Raw genomic sequence first — 9811 nt, 5'->3', positions numbered from 1 at the left:
TGCGGTGGTGAGGGTGATGCCCACCGCGCGGTGCTCCGGTCACCTAAGGGGGAGTTTCCATTTTGTGCAAGTTTGGTCCATAAAGTTCGAGATTTGATCTTTTGTTGAACTAGTTAAGATATAAATAGAAGTTAAACATGAATTAAAGTACAAGGGCCTAAAGTGGATATTAGAAACTTGAATATTTGATTCTTGATTAATTATAATGATCTAAAATATTACCGGGTCGAATTAAACGTAAACAAATATGGGTTTGGAAAATCCGAAATGTTACAGTTTCCCCTACTTTAGGGAATTTTGTCCCAAATTTAAGGAAAACCAAAACATTATCGTTTTTGAAAACAATAAACTTTTAATAAAAATATCATAATATAGAAATTCTAATAACCGAAGCAACGCTCCAAATGACAATCCGATAAGGGCACTTATATATAGGATGTACCAGCGGCGTATCCACCATGTCCTTATCATCTCATCATTCGTACCGTTACCCAAGCTACCTTAGGTTCTAAATCATGACACATAATTGTACGTATTATGATTTCCATGCGATGACTTTGGTAAATACGTGTCAACCCATAATTACTTAGATCGTCAGATGGTCCGCATAATCCGTTCCATTATGTGGTTTATAAAACTTTTAAATAAATTTTTTAAGAGAAAACAAATGTTTTGATAGTTTTTAAATATAAATTCAAAAGATAATTAATACATGTTCGAGTTGAATTTGTTAAAACCGTGAAATTTCTAAACACCTTTTATAGCAAAGTTACAAAATTTTGAGTTTGGAATGGATTTCGTGAAACAGACATTTGATATGAATTATGATGATCGAGAATAAGCTAAGAGTAGAATATGAAGTTAAACGTGACAGATAAAGGAACTTGATTTTATGAGATGATAATTCATAACAATTCTTAAGATGAAAGTATAAATTTAAATGAAGTTTTTTTTTTTTTTTTTTTTTTGGTGAGTCGAGTTTGGTTAGTTAAGAACTTATGAGATTTAAAGAGAAGTTTAATATAAAGTTTTAGCTTTTTAAATTTGGGATTTTGACATGTGACTAATTCGATTTTTATAATAAAATTTTATAATAATTAGTAAATAATAATATTAATAAAAATGCGAAAATGTACTTATTCAAATAAATCGTTAATAGATTAAACTAGGAAGCGGATATTCCCAAATCACCGAGATAGTCATATTCCAATTAAATCCTTAAAATTAGATAAATTATAAGATAGGTAATTGAAGATATTTAAATTAGATTAAATTTGAGAATTTGTGGATTTTTTTCCTTTTTCACAAAATCGTTATAAATATTAGGAAATATGTAAATCGAATTATCGTTAATGGAAATTTAATTAAATAACAAAATTTTAAATTAATTGCGATAACAAAAATAAAATGTGAAATACTTAATAAAAATGAGATAAATGCGAGGCTAGAAATGCATGAACCACCATGACTATTCTAACAACTACGAATATATCATTTAAAACGTTCAAAATTTTAAAAGTGTATCAAAAATCATAGTGGGGAGTTGAAATGTTTATGAACCAATGTTTAGTTTCAAATAACGAACTTAATCACTAAGTAAAGTGAGTGTTGGGTTTTAATGGAGATTAAATCTAAAAGTCAATCTTAATGTAAAAAAATTAATTAATGAAAGTTTTAATTTAATAATGTAAATTAAATTTAGAGGATGAAATATTTCGTTTAATAATAATAAAATTTACATTAGTTAAATTTTTATAATAAAGATTTATTAAATGGAAAATAAGTTGTGAAAAGTAACATGAGGTAATAAAATATTTATAGTTTAAAATTGAGGGTAATGATTTAAGTGCATTTGGTAGATTTATAGTTTAAGGGAATAAATGAGAGTGGATAATTTATTATAACAGATATAGTTCTTATAAGATTTCTTGTTCGAGGTATTTTAGTTTTGTCGAGGTTGGCGGTTGGCGGCCGATGGCATACAGCAGCAACTCCTTGGCAATTCTAGTAGTCGTACGGTGATCGCGAGAAGCAGATGAACGACATTGATTACGAAGATGAACTCTTAGGGAAGACATTCTAGGAGAACCAAAGATAAAACTTTACGAGATGATGGGTAAGTTGTGTGGATAAGTTGATGCGAGATAATAGAGAAGTGTACCTAAGTAAAATTGTGCAAGTGATGACTCGAGGACAAGTCGGAATTTAAAATAATGTGAATAATTTTCTTGAGATATTTTGTAACATCTCGGATTTTTCAAACCCGTATTCGTTTGTGTTTAACCCAACCCGGAACATTTTAGATCTTTATAGTTAATCAAAATCAAGTGTTTATAAGTAACTAAGAATTTAGTTTTCATTTTATACCCTTAGCACTTTGCAAAAGGTTTATTCTTTGATTTAACTTAAAACAATAAACTAGAAATAGCAATTTTAGGAAGTTTATGGACTTAACTTGTCAAAAATTAAACTTTCCCTCCTGGAACCCAGGGCGCCGTGCGGTGTGAGACCCCAAGGTGGCCGTGTGCCGCCGTGGTGTAACATCCTAGAAAATTCCATAATTATTTTGGACTAAAAATGTCAACATCGAAAGTTGAAGGATTAAAAATATTCTTATAACAAGTAAGAGAAAGAAAGGAGATAAGAAAAACAAAGCATCTTATGATAAGGAAGTAGGAAATTCCATCCCACGTGGAAAGATGGAAGAAAATGGAAGCATTCTTCATGGGTATAAATAAGGAATGGAATTTTCATCCCACATAGAAACAAGCAAAGAATGGGAAGCTCTTTAAAAGGAAGCAAGTTTCCATTGAAATGTTTTAATGTGGCTAACCACTCTCCATAGTCCTAGCGAAGGGTGCAAAGCACCCAACGCGCACGCGCATGGACTCGGACACAGACTCGGGGCGATGGGCGAAATGTGGTGTTTTGATGGCACACTTTGCACTTCGCACGCTCGCATCGTTGCGAGCCGCATAAGAGCCGCTTTAGTATTTTTGGAAAGGAAGGGACCATCGCGCTACGCGATGGTGCCCAAAATCAGCTATAAAAGGGGAGGTTCACGGCACATTCTAACTCACACCAAACACCCTCACTTACACACACTTAGTATTGTTTTGCTTGCCAACCTCGTAGTACGTGCCAAGCCTCAAGGATCTGATGGTTTAAGCCTCAAAGAATTCAAGTATTGTATACGTCATTAGTCTAATCCTTTATAGGAACTACCCGTAATAACGAACTTGCAAAACGGATCTGTTTATCATAAAGAGATTCGTCGTTCCTGACCCTGCTTCACCTTAATTGTTATTTGAACAAGTAAAAGTTCTGTCTTGGTCCGAGTGGGGATAGCATTTCTCTCCTGCATGTCCATGGAGTTTTGAAAAATCCAAACATCTCAGAGATAGATTCGTACAAGCTTAGGCATATAAACTCCGCATACCCGCGTAAGGTAGGGATTCTGCCTAAATATTATTTTATTATTATATTTGGCTTAGACCATGGTCGGGCTATAGCAAAACCTTGATCATATTTAAGCAATAATATAACTTTTCATTAATAGAAAGTTATGATAAAATTAATGTTTCTTCATGCTTAAGAAACGTAAGCATTCACATAGAAAGGATATAGTCAAAAATAATATTTCTTTATGATTAAGAAATATAACATTCATAGGTTATAGTTAGGATAATGTTTCTTCATGCTTAAGAAACATAAGCTTTTACATATAAGAAGATATAAGTCAGAAATAGTTTCTTCACAATTAAGAAACACTATAGTAGTTAAAATTTATGTTTCTTCGTGATTAAGAAACGTAAGATTTTACATATCAGGTTTATAGTTATTCAATGTTTCTTCATGAAGAAGAAACTCAACACATGATTTGTAAACAAATGTAAGGACAACGGGTTTAAATATTTTATTCAAGCAAATGATCAGTCAAGGTTTAAAGCTACCAAAACCAGATTAAAGGTCTGTAGCTGGACGGTCCAGGTATTTATATAAACCTATTTTATGATAGGTCAATCATCATTCATTCATAAAGGTTTTTAAACGAGATCACCACATTATTTAGATAGGTAATCACAATCACAGGTGAATATGTTCAACCTTTTTATAACGTGAATATGTTAAAACTTTATAAACAGTCAAACATATTTATGCTCTGTAAGATAGACAGGTTGTTTATCTTACAGAGTCAGTCAAACGTTTACATGAGATTACGTGATCTCTAAAACGTTATAATACAAATTAGAGAACAAAACAACTCAGACCGAATACGCATTTGTCTGGATCCAAACATAACTGTTCATCCTAAACAATCAAAGGCTACGTGGCCGCGGGCTAACGGTCATATCTTGTCCTCCGTAATGGGCTACGTGGCTTGGAGACTTGTATATGTGTAGGGCAGTGTTACAAATACTTCTATATTTGTATTATAATTGTTATTTAAATGCTTTTAGAGTCAACGATTCACCAGCATATCGCTGACGTATTTTTCCCCACATTACAGGAAAGCAAGCATAGTACAGATAGCAAGGCATAAGAGTTATTTATGGGGTTAGATGCTCGCAGATGGAGATGGCTCAATTTTAAAAAAAAATTAAAACAAGAATAAACGAGGTTTGTAAATGAAATACTTGGATATTTATTATCCAAGAGATTTTCAAATTAAATTATTATTATAAACAAAGACTTCCGCTAATAACCCACAACTCTAATATATTTACAAAACAGGTATATAACGCCCAGAAAATTTATTGTTAATTGGCTTAAGTACCTATATAAGTTTACATGTTAATTGTGATTAAATTTCCAAGTTGTGAGGTCGTCTGGTAATTCGAAAAAGTCCATATAAGTAGTTAGTGATTCAAGTTGTCTCAAATTCACAATTAGGAGGGCCAGAGTGTAACATTCTTGTTATATCACAAAAAAAAAATAAAAGAAAACCCTAAACCCTTGCCCCATGTCCGATTAGCGCCCCTACCCCCCCCCCCCCTTCTCGTTTTGCGTGCAACCAGCCATCACCCGGCCTTCAAACGTTCAATTCCAGGTTGGTATTAATTGTCTACAACTCTTTTTCACCTTAATTCATCCCTATGGCTCGTTTATTCGTCGTTAAACAGATTGTTTTAGGCTTACCGGGTGGCTGTCCAATTGGACAGTTTAGGAGCTGTTTCGGCTGAGGTTTTTGCACCAAAATCTTCCTAGGTACGTCCCATATAACATGCTTAAAAATCATGTCCATTGGTGTTCGTTTGATTGGTCAACAAGTTGTAGATTGAAAACTAGTTTTCAGTTGTCTAGGATAGTGATTTGTTGCGTTTAACGCGAGGGATGAAGTAAGTGATGACCAATTCAGTTTGGGTAGCTTCGGTTTAATGTACGGGTTGTTGGAAAATAATTTTTATAAGTATTGGGGCTGAATTGGTTGTCGGTTACTCAAACGGGTCGGTACAACGCACATTCACGTTTATTGAATAGTTGGTACGTTGTGCTTGTGAGTTACCGACCCATTTGACTCGTGTAGCGTCGTGCGGACTTGTTGGCTATTAATTTATCATATTGGGTCCACACAGGGCTGAGTTGGATGTTAATTGCCTAAAAAACTATTAAATGTGCGTGCTAGTATCAACTAGTGCTTCCGGGGGTAATTTGAGAATTCTTTATTCCCGGGAGTACTAAGGGTCGTGTCGGTAAATGTAAGGGCCCGGGGGCTGTTATGATTGAGTGATGAGTTCAAGGCTTTAGGTAGCTCGAACCATCTTAGAAAGTCTCGTAGGATAAACGAGTCTTTTCGGTGTGAATAGTAATGGTTGTTCGTAATCCGACAGGCTTTTGAGTTGTGGGAGTACTTAAGAGTCCTCTAGCCCATTGTGATTGTGTACCTCATGTCAGGTGAGTTCATGATGCCCCTTTTTACTCTTTTACGTTTTGGGCTAGCATACACACCATATTACAATTTTATCCGACTATACTAGTTTAAACTAATTGGATGGTTTTATATGGCCTTACTTGTGTTTGGGGGTTTATGAAAATATGGATGAATTATATTCTATGCCTTAGAATATTTGAGGCTCGTTTATGGTTATATATTTTATACGGTTATAAACATTACTTATGGTCTAGACTCAAGGATATAGGCTTACTCGTATTGTAGTATGTCGTGAGATGATATTTATGAATGTGTACACAGGTGTTACTTTATGACCATAGGCTTACTTTCATGATGATATATTTGGGATGATATATATATATATATATAAATATATACATATATTTACATATTATATAAATATATAATATCGAGAGTATACTACAAAATTCAATCAAATGGCTCGGTTATGTCCCGATCTAGTTACACCTGAAAGTAAAAGAGTCAAAAAGTACGTAAAGGGTCTTCCGGTAGATGTTCGTAGGGGTGTGGTGACCACCGGCATGAGCTCTTTTCGTTCAGTGGTTACCCTGGCAGGTACATTATATGAACAGAGAGAGATGGTGAGCCCATCTGAATCTGAAAAAGATTGCAACCCGAGCTCTAACTCCAATGGAAAACGTTATGGGGGCAATGGTTCTGTGTCGGCTGGGAAGAAAGCGAGGACGGAGACATCGGATCGTAAGACTAAGGGGTATAGCGATAGATGTAGGAAATGCGGGAAACCGCATATGGGGGGAGTGTAGGCTTGGGACTGTCCCATGTTTCGTTGTGGGGAGACTGGACACCCCCACCACGAGTGCCCGTCGCTGACATGTTACCGGTGTGAGGGGTCTGGTCATTTGGCCTCTCGGTGTACTGAGAGGGAAATTCTTCTAAAGATAAGTTGGAAGGCGAACCAAAGGCTAAGGCTAGGGCCTTAAATATTTCTACGAAGGAAGCAAGGGAGGACGCGAACGCGGTTTCAGGTAATGCCTTGTATTCGTATTATTCGTTAAAATATTACCGCTTATTTCTCTTCCTCTTGGAAGCTTTTGTGGGAAGTAGTTTAGATAGAACGTAGTACGTTATCAATCAGTAGAGGTCCTATTTATACCAGTCCAGTATATGATTAGAGGGGTGGGAGTTGCCTAAATCTAAATGCGTTCCTGTATAGTGGGATTCGGGGAGGAATCCCGTTCTAAGGAGGGTAGACTTGTAACGCCCGGAAAATTTTTGTTATTTGGCTTATGTACCTATATAAGTTTGCATGTTAATTGGGATTAAATTTCCAAGTTGTGAGGCCGTCTAGTAATTCGTAAAAGTCCATATAAGTAGTTAGTGATTCAAGTTGTCTCAAATTCACGATTAGGAGGGCCAGAGTATAACATTCTTGTTATATCACAAAAAAAAAACCCTAAACCCTTGCCCCATATCCGATCAGCGCCCCTACCCCCTCCCCCTTATTGTATTGCATGCAACCAGCCATCACCCGGCCTTCAAACGTTCAATTCCAGGTCGGTATTAAATGTCTACAACTCTTTTTCACCTTAATTCATCCTTATGGCTCGTTTATTCGTCGTTAAACCGATTGTTTAAGGCTTAACGGGTGGCTGTCCAATTGGGCAGTTTCGGGGCTGTTTCGGCTGAGGTTTTTGTACCACAATCTTCCTAGGTATGTCCCATGTAACATCCTTAAAAATCATGTCCATTGGTGTTCGTTTGATTGGTCAACTAGTTATAGATTGAAAACTAGTTTTCGGTTGTCTAGGATAGTGATTTGTTGCGCTTAACGCGAGGGATGAAGTAAGTGATGACCAATTCAGTTCGGGTAGCTTCGGTTTAATGTACGGGCTGTTGGAAAATGATTTTTATAAGTATTGGGGCTGAATTGGTTGTCGGTTACTCAAACGGGTCGGTACAACGCACATTCGCGTTTATTGAATAGTTGGTGCGTTGTGCTTGTGAGTTACCGACCCATTTGACTCGTGTAGCGTCGTGTGGACTTGTTGGCTATTAATTTATCATATTGGGTCCACACAGGGCTGAGTTGGATGTTAATTGCCTAAACAACTCTTAAACGCGCGTGCTAGTATCACCTAGTGCTTCCGGGGGTAATTAGGCAATTCTTTATTCCCGGGAGTATCTAAGGGTCGTGTCGGTTAATGTAATGCCCTGGGGGATGTTATGATTGAGTTTGATGAGGTCGAGGCTTTGGGTAACTCGAACCATGTTAGAAAGTCTCGTAGGATAAACGAGTCCTTTCGGTGTCGATAGTAATGATTGTTCGTTATCCGACAGGCTTTTGAGTTGTGGGAGTACTTAAGGGTCCTCTAGCCTATTGTGATTGTGTACCTCATGTCAGGTGAGTTCATGATGCCCCTTTTTACTCTTTTACGTTTTGGGCTAGCTTACACACCATATTACAATTTTATCCGACTATACTCATTTAAACTAATTGGATGGTTTTATATGGCCTTACTTGTGTTTGGGGGTTTATGAAAATATGGATGAATTATATTCTATGCCTCAGAATATTTGAGGCTCGTTTATGGTTATATATTTTATACGGTTATAGACATTACTTATGGTCTAGACTCAAGGATATAGGCTTACTCGTATTGTAGTATGTCGTGAGATGATATTTATGAATGTGTACGCAGGTGTTACTTTATGACCATAGGCTTACTTTCATGATGATATATTTGGGATGATATATATATATATACACATATATATACGCGTGTTTATACATGCGTTAGTTTATGGCCAATAATTGGCGATGTTAATTAGTCGTTATCGACTAAGGATGTTTGCGTATGCCTACTTTGTGTTTGCATGCGGATGGATGGTGATCTTGGCCTGGCCAAACTATACTACTCAGGTTCTAGAATCCTATGATGGGCCCTGAAAAGCCGGTAGGGGGGAGGCTCGTGTGGCATGATCATCATCGGATGGGATGATACGTGTTTGGGTTGTACGTGTGCTCGACCCTGATGTTATTACTTGGATGATATCTATAGGGATATAATTATATGGATGTTTATATATATATATAAGTATGATTACTTATTATTGATGATGGCCTAACTATTGTATCCAGTTTTATTTTAAAACTCCTGGAATGATTATGATTATTATTATTTTAGATGTCAATTATTAAAACTTGAACTCACTCAGCTCAAGCTTATTTTGTGTGCATGTTAGTGTGAGTTTCAGGTTAGGAGGAGAATTCATTACCCCTTGGACGTGCACGAAGCTCCTTGGATGATGGAGGGCATACTTAGTCGGAAGTTTTTAATAATGAACATTTTTCTTTAAAAGTTTTATTAAATACATTGAAATTTGGTTTTTGACATAATTCCCAGGTTTGGGAACTTGTTTTAATAATTTTGATTTTCCGCTGAATTATACTCTGAATTGGTTATTTTAATGGAATGAACTGTTTTTGAGTGTAAGTATTTTGTATGAATACCAACTGTAGGATTCCCGGGATTCGGGGTCTTACAATGTACCAACTATTGGTCACACGCCTAGGCCTAGATTTGGGGTGTGACAGGTTGGTATCAGAGCCATCGATCTTAGCGAATTATGTATTTAATTATACCTAGGCTTTGATCAAAAGATAAAATATCAGTCTTATTACATAATCATTGGTTTTATTAAATTTGGTATTAATATGTTAGTACCTAAGCTTTAATCACTTGTTTAATATGTAGGGATAAGCAATAAGTAGTGGACTAAGTATCCCTAAGTATAATTATACAGATGTTTTATATATGAACTACTTTAGGCACAAAAATTGAGTAGTTATACGTTCGAAACCCTGCACCTGAAATCCAACCATCATACATGGTCAGTAATAAACAGTTATTACATGAACTCTTTCGGTCAAGAGAA

The sequence above is a fragment of the Bidens hawaiensis genome, unplaced genomic scaffold (assembly GCF_021521415.1).
Source record: "Bidens hawaiensis isolate Kalapana, Puna unplaced genomic scaffold, B.hawaiensis_p1.1 tig00000760_1, whole genome shotgun sequence".
Classification (NCBI taxonomy): Eukaryota; Viridiplantae; Streptophyta; class Magnoliopsida; order Asterales; family Asteraceae; genus Bidens; species Bidens hawaiensis.
Note: the sequence above shows the minus strand (reverse complement) of the source record.